This window comes from Rhinolophus ferrumequinum, chromosome 9, assembly GCF_004115265.2.
Source record: "Rhinolophus ferrumequinum isolate MPI-CBG mRhiFer1 chromosome 9, mRhiFer1_v1.p, whole genome shotgun sequence".
In the NCBI taxonomy this organism is placed as follows: domain Eukaryota; kingdom Metazoa; phylum Chordata; class Mammalia; order Chiroptera; family Rhinolophidae; genus Rhinolophus; species Rhinolophus ferrumequinum.
In genome coordinates, this window is record NC_046292.1 from 29,403,944 (window position 1) to 29,424,107 (window position 20,164).

The 20,164-nt window shown below is 47.4% G+C and overlaps 1 protein-coding gene across 6 annotated transcripts in view; it reads right to left on the minus strand.

The window, feature by feature from the left end:
- The window catches only part of HIVEP3 (HIVEP zinc finger 3), a 438,665-nt gene that overhangs the window by 262,065 nt on the left and 156,436 nt on the right, over window positions 1–20,164 (minus strand). The window lies entirely within an intron of this gene.

Here is a 20,164-nt window from a genome sequence, read left to right on the forward strand (position 1 = left end):
CAGCCCCAAATTTTGTATAAAATTCCCACCCAAATCTCTGGACCATGCCAGTACCCTGAGCTTGAACTTCCAGCTTCCAGAATACTGAGAAAATTAAATATCTCTTGCTTAAGCTATCCAGTCTGTGGTATTTTGTTATGGCAGCCTGAGCTGACTAATGCAGTGAAAACTATATCAACGACTTAAATCGTCTCACAAGAACTCAAAGATGCAGATAGCGCAGTCTCCATTACACAGATGAAGAACACAAGATTCAGCCTTAGTCAGAGTAACTTGACCAAGTCCATATGGTAAGTGCTAGATTGCAAGCACCCATCACGCCAGGAGCCTCCCCTATATTTCCTGGTAACTTGAAGTTTGGGAAGGAGGCAGAGTCCCTGACTGTTGGTTGTTCCTGGCTCTGCCCTCTACCTCATTCTACACTCTCCTTAGACACAGGCCATCCCAGAGTGGTGACCTAGGGGGACAGAGAGAAGAGGAATTCCGCCCAGGCGGCACATTCCTTCCCTGCCTGTGGGGAGGGCAACAAAGAAACCCCATTAGCACTGAGTATGTAGGTGGGTGGGGAGACAGCGGCTTTTGTCTTCCCTTCTGGTGCCACTGAGGGCACACACAGCTCTGTTTCTAGGCCTTGATCATTTCAAGAGGGCGCTAGGACACTAGCAAACTGCTGTCAGTGACTCAAAAGCATTGAAACCAAATATTTAAAAAATCCATTTATTTCTCTCTTGGCACATAAAAGTCTGGTTACTTGTTGTTTCAAGTTAGGCAGCAGAAGCAAAGAAACTGGCTGTGGACTCTAGTAACAGATTTAATCTGTAGTAAAAACCACCATTGTACAGGACTTCTCAGTGTTCAGAGCACGTTTATAGCGGCCTGTCTTTATCTTCACATCAGGCCTCAGGAGGGTGAGGACTTAAGTATTATTATCATCATTTCATAGGTGAGGAAGTGAAGACATGCAGAACGTGAGACACCAAGATTCTACCCCCGGGCTTTTTATTATGAAAACCACACTCTTTCCATCTCAGAAGGCTCCATAGAACTGGGGATGAGATCTGTTTCCTCACTGCTTCAGATATAAATGTCCATCATTGACTTTTCACTAATCATTTTCCTGCTTTATTAAAACTACTATCGTTTTGTAACTTAACAATAATCTGGTACAGTAGGAAAGGACAGTATCACGTAGCTAATGTTGTAAGTGGCTTGGGCCCAAATCCTGGCATTTTTCCTTGCAGCCTACACAACCTATCTGCTAATTGACAACCCAATACTCCAACCCCCATTTAAAAGTGCTCTGATACCCAGGAGACTAGAAGAGATATTTTTGTGTCTGGTCTATGTTGTTTTTGACAAGCTAGTCTTTCCCATGAACCTGAGGAACATTAACTCACGTGATTAGGAATCAGAATTAACATTTACTGGTGATCACCAGGTTTCCAGCTGTGTTCTAGATGCTTTATGGATAATAAGTCGCTTCATTCTCACTCCTTTTGAGCTGACCTCCAGAGACTCCTTGGTCCCATGGACAGCTCCACCTCTCTGCAGCACTGAAAGAGTGAGAGGCCATCATACAAATAATGCACCCAAAGTTGTGCAGGGCACAACCTGTACAATGGGACATGGCCTGGCTATGTCACTGTTACCCCCTTGCTCTTAGGTCAGACTTACTTGAAGCCTTCTCTCTCACAAGTGGGGATACCCCTTTCTTTCCACAATCTGTGAGCTATCTGCATATTTTATCACTCATTAATCAACATTTTGTAAAAGGCTTATTTCTCATTACCATAGTTGCTTCCCCAGGTCACCGTCCCAGAGGTGAGGTCTGACGACTGTCCTGCCAGTGGGAGAGGCTGAGTGAAGAATACAGGGACTCCAGGAAATGGGAGAGCCTAAACAGAGTGCATGCTTAGATTGGGAGCTGCATTTATCCAGGGTTTTAAGTATTCGTGCACAGGTCTGAGGTGCCCTAGACGCTGAAGGAACATATAATTACACTTTGGTTTAACTCATAAGACAGTTAGGCTGCGCAATGGAAAAGATAAAAAGAGAAGGGTACCCGGCGAGGGACTTCATGTTCATAAACCCATTTGGCGTTAGGAAAACTCTGTCAAGTTCATATCACTCTCTCCATTTTGCAGAGGAGGCAATGTAACCTCAGAAACTGTTCATCCTTCAAACCCCAGTTCAGGGGTGTTAACCGACACAACTTTTTTGTTTGGCAATAAATATCAGGAGCCTTACATTCCCTTTGACCCAGTAATATACTCTTAAAAACTTATTCCAATGAAATAATCAAAGGTGGGCCTAAAAATTACATAGAGAGATATTCATTGCAAAATTGATATTATTAATTATAATTAAGAATAGCAAAAAATAAGGAACATCTTAAATGACTGCTAGGGAAATAGCTCAGTAAATTATGGCGGATCCAAATGATAGACTGTCAGGCAGTCACTAATAATTGTGTTTTCAAAATAATTGTGGGAAATGACATGGGAAAATGTTCATGACATGCTAAGAGAAAAATGAAAGAATCCAAAATTACTTATACAGTAACAATGATTTCTAAGTGTACATATATCTATACACAGAAAAAAAGTTCTGAAAGGAAACACACCAAAACAACAGTAGTTGTCACTAGGTGGTGGAATAACAGGTGATTTTTCTTCTTCTATAGACTTGTATATCTTTTTCAAATATTCTGTAATGGACATGCATTACTTTACTAGTCAGGGAGAAATGTCATCGACTTCAAAACCTGCTCAGGCAAGAGAAGACGAGCCTCTTGTGGCTGAACCCCTTCATGCATGAGGCACCACGCAGGCCACGTCAACTCATTCGTTCTTCAGTGGAGAGCTTACTACCTCCATTCTACAGGTGAAGAAAGTGAAGCTCAGAGAGGCTTGTGTCCCCTCAGACACACGGAACCCACAGTCGTCTGACTCCGAAGTCCCAGCTCTTTCCTTGACCTGAAGCTCTTTCCCACCTCTTATGTCTGGGCAGGAGAAACAGCTAACCAGAGAAGGCGGTAGCCTGGGATCTGCTGACAGCAAAGCTCAGGGAATCGTTCCTCAAATAGATCAGAGACATGAGCCTGCACGGATGTAGAGATGCTTTCCTTTCACACCACAAACCCATGGACTACATTCACTTTTCCCACCAGTCACCATGAGTGCTCCACTGGATGTCTTCCCTGGCAATACTTAAACCTAAAAACAACCTGATTTTTTTTTTTTTTTTTTTGTCTGAATCACTTTCCATTCTTCACCCTACTGGCTGATACTGTGACATCTCTTCCTGCTGCTATTTTCCAACTTCACCAATTTACTGTCACCTGCAAACAGACGCCCCTCTTACTATGCCTAATTCTAGACGAGTTGATTTTGACATTGTTTCAGGGCACCACAGAAGCTCCACGTAAGACACCTGAGGTGCTGCTGGCAAGGGGTGGGCTGGGGACAGTAAGGAAGGGGCCGGGCCAGGCCTGCTCTCCCCTCCCATGCCTAGTAGAGCAGCTCTGTCCATCTCTGGGTGAATACTGAGCTTCGTTTGAAGAAGACACGCGAGAGTGATTGCAGGCCATGGATCTAGATCATTAATAAATACATTAAACGCTCCAGTAATTAAATTGTTCCTGTAGCACTGAATCACAATGCAGAACATGAGGAAGTTTCCTGTCAAGGCTGCACTTACATACCATTGGTTCTAATTCACTGAGCAATTCCAGCAAGGCCTGACTTTGCTAAAAACTTCCTGGGAAAGGGGGAGGGGAAGGTAACACAGTGAGAGAGGAGTGGTAGTGGGGAGAGGGACAGAAGGCAGTGGGAGAAGGGAGAAGGGAGAGGACAGGCAGAGAAGTCACAGGCCTTGGGACACTGAGGGCAGCTGTTTGGCTTCTTCAAACACTGACTCAGGGGACACCTTGGAGAAGCATCCATTATTGTATTTGTAATTTCCCAACAAGCCATGACTCTGGCCTCCCTGACTTTGTAAACGCTATTTCCCCAGCCTGGAAAGCCCTTCCTACACTGGTTCAGTCATCAACCTCTCCAAACCTTACCTGGGACGCCATCCCCCAGCCCCCTCTGGCAGCCTCAGGCTCCGGTTGATGCCCAGGTCCCTGTGCCAACCCCAGTGGAACTGGTCACAGTCCCAAGTTAGCTGGATGTCCCTGTGCTTGTCCTTTTCCAGGAGGCTGAACTCTCCTGGAGGACATGGGTTCTCCTTGTCACCTCTACACCCCAGCCCCAGCCCCAGCCTGACACCTGGCCCCTAAGTCCTCCTCACAGAGGCAGGCAGCGTGAATTTGAGTCTGGGCTCAGTCACTCAATAGCTGCAGGATCTTGGAAAGTTACTTCTGGCTCCCCCAGCACAGGCAGACTCATCAGAAGACAGGAGGAAATCAGCAGAGCAATTAGAAGCAACCCATGTGAAACTGGAGCCCTTACACACTGTCGATGGGGATGTAAATTGGTGCAGCCACTAAGGAAAAGAGCGCGGAGCTTCCTCGAAAAATTAAAAATAGAACTACCCCTTTTTCTGTCTGATATACTCCATTCAGCACAATACTCTCTAGGTCCTTCCATGCTGCTACAGATGGCAAGAACCCATTCTGTTCCATGGCCAGTAAATATGCCATTGTGTATAAAAACAAACAAACAAACAAACAAACTAGAACTACCTCATGATCCGGCAATCCCACTTCTGGGTATGTATCCAAAAGAACTGAAAACAGGACCTTGAAGAGACATTAGCACTCTGTGTTCAGAGCAGCACGATTCACAGTAGCCGAGCCCCGGAAGCAACCCGAGTGTCCATCAGTGGATGAACAGATAAACGCAAGGGGGCAGAGACGTACAATGGAATCACATAGTATTATTCCACCTTAAAAAACAAAGATTTCCTGCCGTATGTGACAACATGGATGCACATTGAGGACATTATGCTAAAAGAAAGAAGCCAGTCATGGAAGGACAAATACTACATGATTCCACTTATATGCGGTGTCCAAAATAGTCCAATCCTTGGAATCAAACCAGGGGCTGTGCGGAGGGAGAAACGGAGTTTCTGTTCAAGGGGCATAAAGTTTCAGTTAAGCAAGATGAATAAACTCTAGAGAGCTGCTATACAACACTGCACTGCAGTCAACAGTGCTGTATTGTTCACAGAAAAAATTGTTGAAAGAGTAGGTCTCATGTTAAGTTTTCCTACTAAAATAAAATAAAATAAGAAGTGACCCACATAGATAACACTCTCCAGACCCGCAATCTCTTCAGCTACCATCACCTGGCCAATCCCAGTGTCTAGGAAACACTACTGGGTTATTTGTACCCTCTTGGCATTCGTGTGGACTGCAGGGACACGGGAAAGGTGGGCAGCCCCATCCAGACAGAAGTTCCAAAGAGTGAGTCCTCACCAACAGGTGGATTTGGCACATCCCTGCCATGTGGCAAGACCACTCAGACCTGGGAGAGACAGAGTCCCACGTTATAAGGCTAGGGAGAAATGATGGGAAGAGGGCAGGCAGGTGAACACAGAGGGGCGATCCCTAAAAAACTCATGCTGTCCATACAATGAGCTCCTTGAGATCAGATTCCATTTTCATAAAGTTCTTCCATGTCACAAAAATTTTCTACATCCAGACCTCACACCCCGTTGCACGTTACAGAAAGGAATGATTTTAATTCTTCCAAGTGCACTCTGGAGTCTGGTAAAGGCAGCTGGTGTATTGTGCAGTTCAGAGGGTTCTCTCAAGATCAGACCACTGGGTGTCCATTGGCAGTGCCCCCGCTGGACATGGGGAGTCCCCAATGTCCCTGCCTGCTGTGCCATCATACTTGCAATCCACAGATGCTCCAACAGTCTTTGGAAGGAACTGTCTTCCTCAGAGCCAATTCGTAACCACACCAGGGACACTTACTCTCCTTATTTAGAAGAGGTTCTAACTCATTTTTTTTTAAACAATCCAAATGGCATTACTGATTTAATTTGATGGACTTTTGCTTTCAACTATTTCCAAAATGTGACCCCTCTCTAAAAGATGAGAAATGGACTTCCCTGGGGAATTCTAGGCATGGACCACAGGCTCTGAAGGAATTTCTGAGAGAAACTTTAAGGCAGTGGTTCTCCACGTTAGCCACCATTGGAATCAACTGGGAAGACTGAAAACAAAATATAGATCTCCCAAATCTCACTCTCAGAGACTCTGGTCTCTGAGAAGTGTGAGGTAAGAAGTGTGAGGTTCAGCCTGGTGGGGATATTTTTGCTTCCCCACCAGTGATTCTAATGTGCAGCCAAGGTGGAGAAACACTGCTAAACTCTGGTGGAAGGAATCTCTGGGTCCCCACTCCACCGGTGGTAGTCACCTACTGCACATTATGAATTCTGTAAATTTACAAAAGCTTCATTGTACCGATGAAGAACCTGGAGCTGACCAAGAATTCGTGGCTGGCCCAAGAACTTAGAGTTCGAAGTACCAATTCAGGCTCCTTCAGAGATGTTTGTCGTGTACCCTGTGCCCTGATCTATCTCCTAATTCCCCATCTAGAATCTCTCCTGCTGTGCAGGACAGCTTGCATCTAGTGCAGTCCTTCAATCTAGTCCGTGGCTATGTTTTATTTGGCATACAGCCTGTTATAAAAGTCTGAGTTACTTGGCTAAGAATCAAAAGATTTTAAATTAAAAATCTGGATTTCGGGCCCACACTGCGACACTCCCACAAGACACAGCTCACCTGAAGCTGGCGCGATGGCGCCCTCTCTTGGACTGCCAGTCTCTAGGCACCACCTCCTCCCCCATCCCACATGGCCTGTTGACTTGACCTGTCTGTCCATGTCACATCCACTTTTGTGACCCTTGCATTACACCATGAATCGAGGTGAAGCCTCACAAAGTGGAAACAACATCCACGTAAACATATCATTCTTCTTGAAAAATCAATCTTTGCTTTTAACAAAAGAAATTGGAATCAAACCTGACACAGAATTACAGAAATCCAGATGATAAGGAAGGAACGAAAATACTACACTGACTTAGTGTTTTCTCGTTCTCAAATAGTTTCATGTACTTTAACTTACTTGAGTTAGAAAATCCAGGGGCCTTCCTTCTCTATCTCTCCCCCAACCCGGCTACTTGTCTCAGGACCTGACAATGGCCTGGATATAAATCCAGATCAGTGGCCATTGTTCAAAACAGAGACCTCCGAGCACTGGAAGCCATTCCTATTGCTTTCCAGAATGATCCTCAGAGATGCAGCATTAAGTGGGGAAATGTGATCCCAAAATATAATAAAACTATCAAGGGACAATGCAATCAAGCACATATGAATTGAAAGAAACTATGAAATATATTCATATACATTCAACAAAGCTCAGAAGGAAACGTGAGGAGTCCACGTAATTTTAGATTTATTAATTAGCATTGTTTTAAAATGTTGCTTCTCATGTTCCTAATTTTTAAAAAATGACTCAAGAATCCCTAAATTTCTTGCAATTTCCTTACCTGTAAAATGAAATGACGTGTCTTACAGAGGTGCTGGGGGGACTGTGACAGTTAATTCTCACGCAGTGCTCAGGAGAGCACCCGGCACAGAGTAAGGTACCCACAAATATTTGCTATAGTTATTATTCAGGCGGACAAGTAATTTATCTCTCCATCCCCTCCTTCCTTTCCCCGCCCCCCCAAAAAAGCTAGTTAAATGGGTTTCTGAAATTCCCATGATTTCTGTCCATGAAATCAGGATGGACTTACTTATTCACATGTGACATTGACACCATGGATGAGAATGTTTAAGTGACTCCACTGTTACAGACGTATTTTTGTACAATCCACTGGCTGGAAGAGCCACATGGAGATACTTGTTTAACTCTGTCTCTCTCCCCCAAGGGCCTGTAAACTCCAGGATGGAAAATGTGCCTAATTCATTTCTGCGCCTTTAGCGCCCAGCCAATTAGCTGGAAGTCAGTAAACGTCAACAATTCTGTGATAAATGAATATTCAGACAAGGCAAACATAAAGCAGGATAAAGATGTTCTTATTTCCTTCAGTGGGATAGTCCTGCCAGCAACAAATCTTTGACGCCCTAGTGACAGGCTGTGGTCAACGCTGGCGTGAGGTCCAGATGCCCCTTCAGGACTAGGTAACTCATTCTCCCAGCTGCTGGGAACGTTGCCGGCTGAGGCTCACGGCTCAGTTCCTCCCCTGGAATTGCCTTCGACAAAGGGAGCAGTATTACCCAAACTGCATCACCAAAGGGAGCCACACACCTGTAACCAAGGATCCAAAGCTGCATGGGGACAAAGGCCTGGTCCCTTTGCCTCAGTTGAGACAACTCTAAAGAGCTACCTCAGGTCCAAAACTCCACAGAATTGAGCCTTGCTGCAACTGCAACACACCCACTTTTCCTCTCCCCAGCCTGCTTCCCTTTCTCCCCAGGAAGCCTCCTACACACAGATGTCCATCTCCCAATCTGTTTCCTGGGGAACGAACCTGACCTGTGACAGTTGGTACTAGGATTCAGGTTGTGAGGTGGGAGCAGGTTGGCTCTTCCTGGAAGTTTCTTATCTCCAACCTGACAACTCATCCCCTCACTTTATTCACGGCTCATCTCAAATGCACCATCTCAGAGGAGGTTTCTCTGATAGTCCCGTCTAACACTTCCCTGCCCAAATCAATTGCTAGCGTATCATCCCATGTTTTCTCCTTCTATGCAGTCATCAACAGCTGGAATTGTCTTGGTCTTTGCTTTCTTATTTGTCTACAGTCTTGTCCCCTACTCCTCCACCAGGATGTAAGCTCCAGGATGTAAGCTGCTCACCACTACATACTAGCTTCCAAGCACCACCCAGCACAATGTAGACCCTTGAGAAATATCTGTTGAATGAATGGATGAGAAGATGCACGTACATGCACCGTGGAAAGCACTGGGCTGCGCGTGAGGAGACCTCACCTCCAGCTTTGTTGCTGCCATTAGGGCCCTGTGTGACCTTAGGCAAGTCCCTTGACCTATTTGAGCCTCAGTTTTCTCATCTGCAGAATGACATAGCTGATGAATGTGGTGATCCCTAGGGGTTCGACAGCTCCAGCATGCTGTCATTTTACACGGTGACGCAGCTCGAAACTACTCTGTCTGTAAACTACACGGGAATCAGGACCAGGCCTGGAGAGGAACTTCCCAAAGCATTTTGCAATATCCTATGAGTATGAGCTTTCAGATGCCCATGTCGTGATTATGTAAGTGCTAGAAAAACTTTCAGATGAGACCCTGCATTTAAGAATATGTTAAACATGGGGGTCATCAAAGCTTCAGAGCACCATGAAACAACCATTCTCCTCTTTCCATCAATACCATGAAAAGCGTTAAGTCTCTTTCTCAAGTCCTATGAGGTAATGATACGAGCAAACACTGGTTGAGGCTGCCAGCAGGAGTGTATGACCGTATGAACACGGAGAGCAGTGTCTGGCCCCAAGAGGTCCTCCTGGAGTGACGGCTCCTAGTAGCTAGCTCATTTAATGCGAACGGCAGTCATTTTGAGATGGGTCGTCTCATTATGCACCTTGGATAATGGAGTTATGGACAGAGCATGAGGCAATCACATCATATACTCTATTGTCATACGGCTGATGGAGCCAGTAGTGGAGCCAGTGTTTGGACCTGGACCGAGATTTGCTTTTAGCCACTACACTATAAGAGTCAGACTCTCTTTTTCAAAGACTGGAGTCCTGGCTTGGGGACAAGTTACCATTTCACTCTCAACTAGAAGCATTGCATCTGGTCTAGAGCCAAGTTTCTCAGACTTTAAAGTGCACACAGATCACCTGAGCAATCTTCTTAAAATGCAGGCTCTGATTCTGAAGGTCTGAGGTCGGGCCTGGGATCTGCATTTCTAACTGTTTCCAGGTGCCGCTGGTGCTGCTGGTTTGTGGCACAGGCTTTGAGAGGCAAAGGTCGAGATGAAGGTCTGCCTACTGAGAGTCAGAGACTAGCCACTGGTCCAGCCGGGGCAAACTCTGACCAAGAGACCCTGGCCAAGATACTCCTCCCCCCTCAGGACCTCTCAACATCCTGGTCCACAGTGTGCAGATGCCCCCACCTTAGCACCCACCACCCAGGATGGTCATGGGGATCAGATCACAGAGTGCATGTGATAGCACCTCAGGAACAGAAAACTCATAAGCGAGGGGGCAGGAATTTGCTTGCCCACTGGTCCACAGCCCTAGAGGATGAGGGTCTCCAGCACAGAACCTGGCACATAGTAGGGAATTAGGCAGTGTTCCATCAAAGCACCAAACACTTTCAGTGTTATTTAACTTCATCTTCACAACCATCTAGGATTCCCATTTCACAGATAAGGAAACTGAGACATTACCTACCACTCTCCTGACCACCCACACTGTAAATGCCAAGGCCTGGATTCAAACTGAGATCTGTCTGCTTCCCAAACCAAGGCTGTTTGTATCCTTTATTCCCAATGTTCCTCCAGCTGAGAGGCCTGGCTGATCTCTACAAATGGATCCAGATTTTGCTCCTGCATCTGTCACGTGGGTACTGGGAGTCCAAACCCTCTTAGAACAAATGAGGACCCTGAACTGCGGGCTGTGGTCTGGGGCAGATGCTACAAATACAAGTTGAGGTTCTTTATTTTAGGAGTTGGAGAAGGCGCAGAAACAATAATGCAGCTAAGATAAGCTCTTCAAGTATCCTGCAATGAAAAACAAAGTCAAGGGCTTCCAGCGATCAGGGTTCCCAAAGCCAGTGCCCAGACTGTGTGAGTTTAGCAAGTTAAAATGACCAAATGCTTAGAGCAGTGATTCTCGAAGTGGGGTCCATCAGGGTCTCCAGATGGCCCTGCTGACCACAAAATTGTGTCCTTGTCACTGATTTATAGCTCTAGCACTGGCAGGAAACTTAGAGGTCACCAAGTCCAGCTTCCCACACAATGCAATGACACATGGGAAGGCTGGGTTTTGAGGCCTTTTGTTCACTGACCAACTATATTTAAGGCCCAGTGGCTTAGAGAAGGGAAAAAGAAAGGAAGAAACTAAAGTGAGAAGATGACATTATCCGTATCTTAGAGGCAAGGAAATGACACTCCGAGAGGCTACGGAGTTTAGCCCAGAGTACAAAGGTATGAATGGCACAGGCGAGACTTGAACCCAGAGCCACCTGACTCCAAAGCCTATGCCCTTTCCTCTAGCTCCCTGTATTTGTAATTACCATTAACACAATCACAGCAGGTCCCTGGAGCCAGGACAGAGCTGTGCAGGGCCCCAAGCCTCCCATGAGCACTGCTGACTTTGAGTATCCTGGTGGATACAATACCTCACCTGAGGCCACAGTGAAAAGGTGCTTCCCCTCTCACGAGCCCTGCTGATGGCGCCCAGCTCATTTGGACAATAACTAAACACAAGCTAGCCAGGGAGAGAAGCCGAAGACCTATGCACTCTCAAAGGACCTCACTTCAGAGCATATGCTGCTGAGCCCATCAGCGTGGGAACCTCCAGCTTGTGAAATGGTGGGGCCACAAGTCCCCATGTGGAAGCAACAGTGGGAGAGGGAGGTGGCATTGCAACCCCAGAAAGGACCCTGCTCCCAGGGTCTGCTTTCCTGTCTGTCGGCGGTGTGGTCAGATGCCCTGGCACAGTCACAGAATAAGAAAGGTCAAGAGGCTGGAAGGGACTCGTGAGACCAGCGGGCCCTGTTCCCTCTGGGCCTGTGGCTGGACCTTGCATAACACTCCCACATTATTCCACCTCACAAATGGGCGGGAGAAGCATAAAGCCATGGAGGACAACCTGGGCGGTGGCCATCTGACAGCCCCATCAGCTTTTTCAGATGCTATCAGAGCCTGTCTGTTCCATGCAGAGCCAATTTCTTCTTGCTCAGTTCTCTGCAGAGGGCAACCATCTTCACTGAGACCCCCACTGCCCACTCTGAGTAGGCAGCTCCTGGGGTGGAGGCACATTTGCACAAGCCTTTCCCCAGAGGGCCTGTCACTGCTGTTGTTTTGTGGGCTCCATCTGACTGACCCTTACCCTATAAAATACAGGCACCAAAAGGCAGTTTTAATGCATTATCTGGCACATCAAGTGCTCAGTAAATGTGGGCTTGACTGAGAATAATGGTGTGAAGGGTATAACTCAGACAGAACATTGAGGAAGAAACAGCTGTCTGGTCCTGTCAGCACAAGACAGCAAAGTGGCGGCTTCCCCACTAAGGCAGGAGGAGAATTCCAGTGGCAAGCTTCGTGGATTCATTCATTCAGCAAGTATTTACTGAGCATTTACTGAGTGCCAGGAACCATGTGGGGATAGTTCATGTAGCTTACGTTCTAGTGCAAGAGATAGACAGACATATTATAGTGACAGGTAGCGATAAATGCGCTTTAAAAATAATAAAGGAAGACAAGAGAATAACAAGTGTTAGAGAATCCTATCTGAGATGGGATAGCCAGAGAAGACATTGCAGGAAGAGACAACAGCAGGTGTAAAGGCCCTGAGGTGGGAATGTGCTTGGGGCCAGAAAGCAGTGACATAAGATGAAGGGTTGGGAAGGGTTGGAAAGTGAAGCTGGAACAGCAGGTAGAGGCCAAATCACACTGGTCATGGTGAGGACTCTGGATTTTATTCCAATGGGAAGTCATTGGAGGGTTCTGAGCACAGCAGTGACATCATCTGATCTTCACGGTTGAGGGACCAGAATAACCAATCCCCAGTAGGTGAACTCCAAGGAAATCCAGAGACATTAAAGAAACCAAAGTACACAGAAAGCAACTTGCTTTGAAAATACTATTGTCTTCGTCTACACAGGTTCTCAGAACAAAATACCATAGACTGGGTGGTTTAAACAACAGAAAGTTCTTTTCTCCTAGTCTTAGAGGCTAGGCAGTCATAGATCAAGGTGCCGACTGATCCAGTTTTGGGTAAGAGACTCTTTCTGGTTTGCAGATGGCCGCTTTCTCGCCGGGTCCTTACACAGCCTTTCCTCAGTGCACGCACTTGAGGAAGAAAGAGCGGTACCTCTCTGGTGTCTCTTATAAAGACACTAATCTTATCGGATCAAGGCCCCACCCTTATGACCTCATTTCCCCTTATTAACTCCTAAAGGACCTATTTTTAAATATTGCTGCATCAGAGGTTAGAGCTTCACATATGAATTTTGAGGGCGGCACAATTAAGTATAGCAACTATACTCCTATAAAATTTGGTGAAAAAAATTCCTGTCTGCTCCTCAAAGAGACCGACGGAGACAATTAGTGGTAAAGTCAGAGTCAGCCAACATGCAGAGAAAAGAAGATCACCCCAGTATCCCTAAGGCAGCACTTCTCCACCCTGAGGTTCCCGACCCTGGGGTGATCCTGATTCACAAATGCTGGGTGGGGCCTAGGAAAGGCCTTTTGACAAGCACCCTCAGCGGACCAATGGGCCCTGGAGGAATGCAGTGCTCCCTGGGCCACGCTAAGGGGCAGCACCAAAGGTAAAGATTATCTGAGTCCCTAGAGATAAAGTATTATGCAGACAAAATTTTGTGTTCCTTATGCTTTCACCAAAAGAAGCTATTAGGTTGGTGCAAAAATAATTGCGATTTAAAAGGTTAAAAAAATAATTGCAAAAACCACAATTCCTTTTGTACCAACCTAATATTAACCTAATCTGCCATGTTAGTTCCTTCTTCTCCACCTGACACTCGACTTTCTAGATTACATACATGACTTTTGTATGCAGGACAATCCATGAACCAGAGAGCCCATGAACCCTGGTACATGCCGTGTCCTTGGGGGCCACAGCTGGCCCTCAGCACCTATACTGCCACATTTCGTGTCCCACAATCCTCTAGCCACAACTAGGTCAAGAGTATGTGAACAAGCCAAAGACAATGACTTTCCAGGGAGACATCAAAGACTCCAGCTGCGTAAGCCTGGGCCTGGCCTGAGAACTCTGGTCAGTAGACACGCCCTGTGGTGGACCAGCCAATTCAAGCCAACTCTCCCTGTTGGGGGCTGGAAGCGTGAGACCCAGAGAGTGAAGAATGAGGCACGCCGGACTGCAAGAGAATAAGCCAGCTGGGTCAGGACCACGGAGAAGTCACCCATATCCAGAGATGCCCTGGTCTGGAGAGGGGCTGACGGTCCCAGGGGTAAGGACATGCTTCAATTCTCCTTGGGACTCAAAGGGCGGCTGCCAGGATGGTTTCTGGAACTCTCTACCCCCCATATCCTAATAATTAGCCCCATATACAAGACAATATGAGTATGCTCTCTGTTCCCTACAGCAAGAACAAGCCTAAGAACCCAGATCAGTGAAATTGGTAACTGAATTCCCCATTGGTAACCACTCCAACTCACTGGTTCTCAGCCAATCCTCATTGATTTCTAGCGTTGTCCCCTGAAGGAAATTCACAAGGGTCAAAAAGAATGTGACCGTCTCCTGGAATTAGCTGTGGTAGGATGTGACTGGCAAACCAAGGGTCGCCGAGCTTTTTTCTCTTTCTGCCTCACCTATGTTCAAACTACTAGTAAATCCTTGATGGCTCTCCCTCCAAAGTATGCCCAAATCCAACAGCTCTCTCTATGACCACTGCCAAAGCCCTAGGCTCAGCACCACCATCTTGCCTGGACCATTGCAATGGCAGAGCAATAGTCCTTTCTTCCACTCCTGCCCCTCTAAACGCCACCCCCACACAGATTATGTCCCTCCCCTACTTAGACCTCCCAGCGCCTTTCCAGTGCCAACCCCTTCGCAAAGCCCACAAGAGCCTATCGCATGGACCCTTGCTCATCTCTCCAGCCTCACCTCCCTCCCTGCCCTCCCTTCGCCGCCCCCCGCTCCCCCGACACCGAAATGACCTTTGCTGTTTCTCCAACACAACAAGCTTATTCTGTCTCAGGGACTTTGCACCTGCTCTTCCTACATGGCTACCTCCTTTCTATCATTCAGACCTTCCTGAAATGTCACCTCCTCAGAGAAGCCTTTCCTGACCACTCCAGCTCAATCACTCTGTCACACTCTGCTCTTCTGTCTTCTTCGTATCACCTGTCAGCACCTGACAGGCTTTATTCACTTTCTCGGTCTGTGTGTATTGCCTTTCTCCTATTCTACAAGAATTACAGATAGGCATGCTGGCTTTCTTACCCCTGAATTCCTAGCCCTGGAACAGTGCTTGGTAGGCACTTGAGCACTTGTCACCTGCCCGACTGACCAGTATTTACCAACATCCCTCACCCCCCCACCAGCCCCAACATCCCACCACCTCTGGGGATTCCAGCTGGCCTCTGTCACTCTGCCTCTCACGTTGCCTTCTATCTTAGCAGCTCCCCCAGACAGGGGGGGCCTTCTTGGCTCTGCAGGGCCCATGCTAAGCCTAATTGCCTTTCAAAGAAATTGGAATTCTTTGACCCAGATGGTCCCATGAACTTCTTTCTTTCTTTCTTTCTTTCTTTCTTTCTTTCTTTCTTTCTTTCTTTCTTTTTCTTTCTTTCTTCTCTCTCTCTCTCTCTCTCTCTCTCTCTCTCTCTCTCTCTCTCTCTTTTTAGGGTTTATATCTATTTTTAATTAAATTTATTGAGATAACTGTAAATTCACATGGAGTTATAAGAAATAACATAGGAGATCCTGTGTGCCCCTCACCCAGTTTCCCTAGTGATAACATCCTGTAAAACTATATTATAATATCACAATATCAAAGCCAGATATTGTCACTGACACAAGAAAGATACAGAGCATTTCCATCACCACAAGGACCCCTCACATCGCCCTTTTGTCACCACCCCCACAGCCCTCCCCAACCCTGGCAACTGCTAAAAAAGACTCCCTTTCTATTATTTCATCATTTCACTTCTTGCTTTCTCTCCATACTTTCAGACCCCATCACACTGCTGTTGGTCACTTGGCTGCCTCGCATCCGCTTGTGGTCAGACTCAGGTCTGGCCTCCCCGTCCTTCCTGAGTCATACTGTCAGATCTTTGCCCTTAAATGACATCTTGATTCTTTAAGGACCTTCTTTCTAATTCATCTAGGGTATTTCACACTTACCTCCATTTTCCTAATAGGGTGGCATGTCCCTGTGCAGAGAGCATGGGCTTTGAATCCTGTCTCCATTTCTTGGAGCCTCAGTTTCCTCATCTATACAATGGGGTCAGGGATATGAATTTTGCCAAGCCGTGGAGATTCAATGACACAATGAGGTGACTTTGCCTGCTACCTGGCTTGTGAGTGCATTCAATTCAGAGTAGCTAGGAGGGGTAAGTATGCATAACTTAAGACCAGCTAGAAATCTCAGCCAGTCTGCAACATACAAATAGCAACTAAACAAAACATCATTTCCCAATGGGATTAAAGTCAGAAAGGGCATCTGATCCTAGAGCAGAAATCCCAGTTTGCTAATAACAGTTGACATCTGGACTAAGTTATCTTCTCTCAAAAACGGTGTCAAGTGTTTGGGGAGGACCCAGGAACGGATGGATCCTCAGAAGTCTGCCAATCAATCACATTAATCACAAGACTTGCTGTGTGCTCTTGTCAAGTTTCTCCACCCCTCTGGACCTCTACTTCTTGGTCTGCCACAGGGGGCGCCATCCTCGACCTGTGGATTTCTCCCCTGCGTTTCAGGGTCCACAGGGGACGGCAAGGTGGGGCCCTACGAAGGTCTCTGGCCTCCTCCTCCCCTCACCCACCAACCCAAAACAGCTCCCTGTTATTGGTTCTACATATCAAGAGTCCAAATGAGTTTCCCTTTGAAGAAGCTCAGGAACTTTTGAGACCACTGTCATGATACCTGCTGGGGCTCCACTGGCTGTAAATAAAAGCCTGTGATTCCAAGTGCTCGCTCTGAGGTATGACACAGACTGGGGTCTCTGCAGCGGGAGGAGGTCTCAGCTGAAGGACCCCACCTGCAGGAAGACTTCTCCGACCCTGCAGATGAATGTAGGGCCATCTGTGGCCACTCCATGGCACCCCTGCCTGACTTGCCCATAGCCGCATTCTAGGGGGCGGAGCCAAAGAATCGAAGGGCCCAGAGCAGGAAACCCCGCAGCGGCGGCGGCCTGGTGGGAACGTTCTGTGTGCGTGTGTGAGAGCCGGGGAGTGAGGGTACCGCCTGGGGGTGAGAGGACCCCGAGTGAGGGGCCTCAGTCTGACTGTGACACACAATTCCAGCGGAGGAGTTCGTATGACGTCCTTCTCCCAATCAAGGAGGGGAAAGCAGCAACAGTCTACCTTGCTCAGCTTTGTAAACACCTGGTAACCGCCCTGGGTGCAAAGGAATCTGCCCAAACTTTGGCTACATTTGCCCCTTCCATGTCTCATTTCCATCTCGGGAACGTCTAGAGCTGCACTGTCCGATATGGTAGCCACTTGTCACATGTGACTGTTTCAATTAATTACAATTTAAAACCTAGTTCTTCAGTTGCACAAGCCACATGTCAAGTGTGGCTACCGTGTGGGCAGCGCAGTTACACAACACTCCCACCAGCGCAGGAAGTTCAGCTGGACGGTGCCTCCTAGATGTGTTGGCCAGGCCTGAGCTCAGCCCTCTCCACACCTCCTTCTATGAATCAGTTCACCAAGGACCCCACTTCGTTTTCACTTGTTTCTAAAGGGCCTGGACTGGGGTGAATGGTAACATCCTCCCCAAATCATGTCCAATAGGCTCTTTGTAAATGTAATTAGTCAAGATGAGATTAACTGAATTAGGGCAGGCCTCAAATCCAACATGACTGGTGTCCGTACAAGAAGAGATGACACAGAGACTCACACAGGGAGAAGGCCGTGTCATGACAGCGGCAGGGGCTGCAGTGACACAGCTGCACTCCAAGGAATGCCAAGTACCACCAGATCCACCAGACGCTAGGAAAAGGCAAGAAAAGATTCTTCTCTAGAGCCTTCAGCAGGAGCATGGCCCTACTGACACCTTGATCTCAGACTTTTGGCCTCTAGAACAGTCAGAAAATAAATTTGTTGTTTTAAGCCACCCAGTTTGTGGTCAATTGTTACAGCAGCCCTAGGAAACTAAGAGGGGGGACCCAACTGGAAACCCTCACGTTCTCATACAGCTCCCTCCCTCCTTCCATCCCAGACATCTCAGACTATCACCCGGTCCTTCAGATATTAACCTCTAGGTGACATCCCCAGAGCTGATCAGCTCCCAGAACAGGAGGACCGACGGGAGGCCTGGTGCTGGAGGGGTGCAGGCACGCCAGGCTGGCAAGGCCGCCCAGGAAGGAGCCAACTGGGAGACTCGCAGAGAGCCTACAAATCCCACAACTTTCTCTCTTTTCAATTCTAAAACAATATCAGAAGGTTCCCAGAAAGCAACAAGCCCCAGGCGATCCAGTCAGTGGTTAAACAGTGGACCCTGATAGCTTACTTTATTAACTAGCTAAATCAAAGAGCTGTTAGAGTCTCTGTCCGGTAATAAAACGCAGGAAGGAGCTGAATCACCCACCTATTAGCGTGGTGCTGGCTCAATTAATGGATGTGGCCTGGCTGAGCCCAGGCTGGACCACAACAAAGCCAGACAGTGTTTCCACCTACAAACCCTGCCGCCTCCTCTGCCCATCCCCGCACCGCACAGCGCACCTGCCCACATCCACCTGCCTGTGCATGAAGGCTGAGTCAGAATCTGTCTCAGTGGCGGCTTGCGTTTAAATGCACCCAGAATTTTCCCTCTCAAACACATTCCCACCCAACTCCGCCAGGATCCCGCCACGACCCCAAACAAAAACAAAGAAACCAAACGCCAGAAATCCAGGGTTTATTGAATCAGTTCTTTAGGGAAACAGCCAGCACTGAGTGTCAACAATGCTTCATAAGCAGGTTCAAAGCCCCCCACAGCCAAATGCTGAACAGCACTGAGAAGCCATCCCTGGACCAGCATCACCCTCTGACCACACGGAGCCAGGAAAAACCCTATTTTTTGCCCTGCACCCCACCTTCTTGCTGTTCCTCAGGGCATTGTCTCTGCTGCTTTAATATGGGAAAGAGGACACAGCTGTGGAAAGACAGGCATAAAACCATTACCTTCCTTCAGGCAGCTGACCAGCTTATCTAACGCTCTGAGCCTCAGTTTCCTCACATGAAAATGATGGCTGCAATGGGAACTTTCTTCTAGGATCTAGCAAGGTCAGTGTCTAAAGTGCTGACGAGGTTGGTATGTCATAAATGCCCCATTCATGTTACCTTGTTAATCATTCTGATAAATAACATGCCCGGCAGATAGTAAGCACTCAATAAATAGTAATTACTGTTATTATTTCTAAAGCAACATCTAGCAAAACCAGGCTCCAAATGCAATAAAAATTCATTATAAAAGTGCTCATTGTAACAGATTCAACTCTACGACCATCCAAATTACATCCCTCGGAACATTCCGAGGACACCCAGAAAAGACTGAGCCTGAATGCCCCATTCATGTGAAAAGCGGGACCCAAGAAGATCCGCCAAGTCATCAGAGCCAGGTTCGGCCGTTCACTCCTTGCTGTGCCATCCTGGCTCTTCATAAAGGCCACTTGATGGATCACTGCCCTAGGCCTGAACTCTTCGACCAGGAGGGCTGCTCCATTATGCTCCATTACTCCCGGCCACATTCGCAGGCAGCCTCTAGGGCTTCATCAACTTCCATCAGGAAGTCTTGCTGGGAAGGGTTCCACGTGCCCCTGTGATAATAGGGGTTAGGCTCCCAAAGCTCAGGTCCACTGAGAATCCTGAAGGAGGAACCCAGCATGCGTTCATTCTCCTTCCCAGGAGAAAAGAGAAAAAGGGAAAGGCATTCTTGCTTGTCCTCTCCTGAGCTGGTGAAGTTCCTTTTCATCTGCTTCTCAGGTCTGCCAAGCAGACGGTGATTTTAGCCCCACTCTTCTTGCCAGAGGGTGTGGACGGCATTAAAGCCAGCCGCCTCTTCCTCACCTGCAATTAGATCTACAGCTGGGATCTGTCCATCTGGTGCTGACCTGCGGTGACCTCAGATCCGACCTCTGTCGCTTTCCATGAAGGGTATTTCGTTGTATGGAAGGGTTTTTATTTCACATTAAGGCTTTTCTTACGCTCAAAGGCAATTTACCCTGGAAACTGTTGCTATGAAGACAGGAACGAAGGATGCACATAATCCGCTACACAGTCGGTCCATTCTCCCGGACAAAGCACCTCTCCTTCCTCCCAGAGCAAA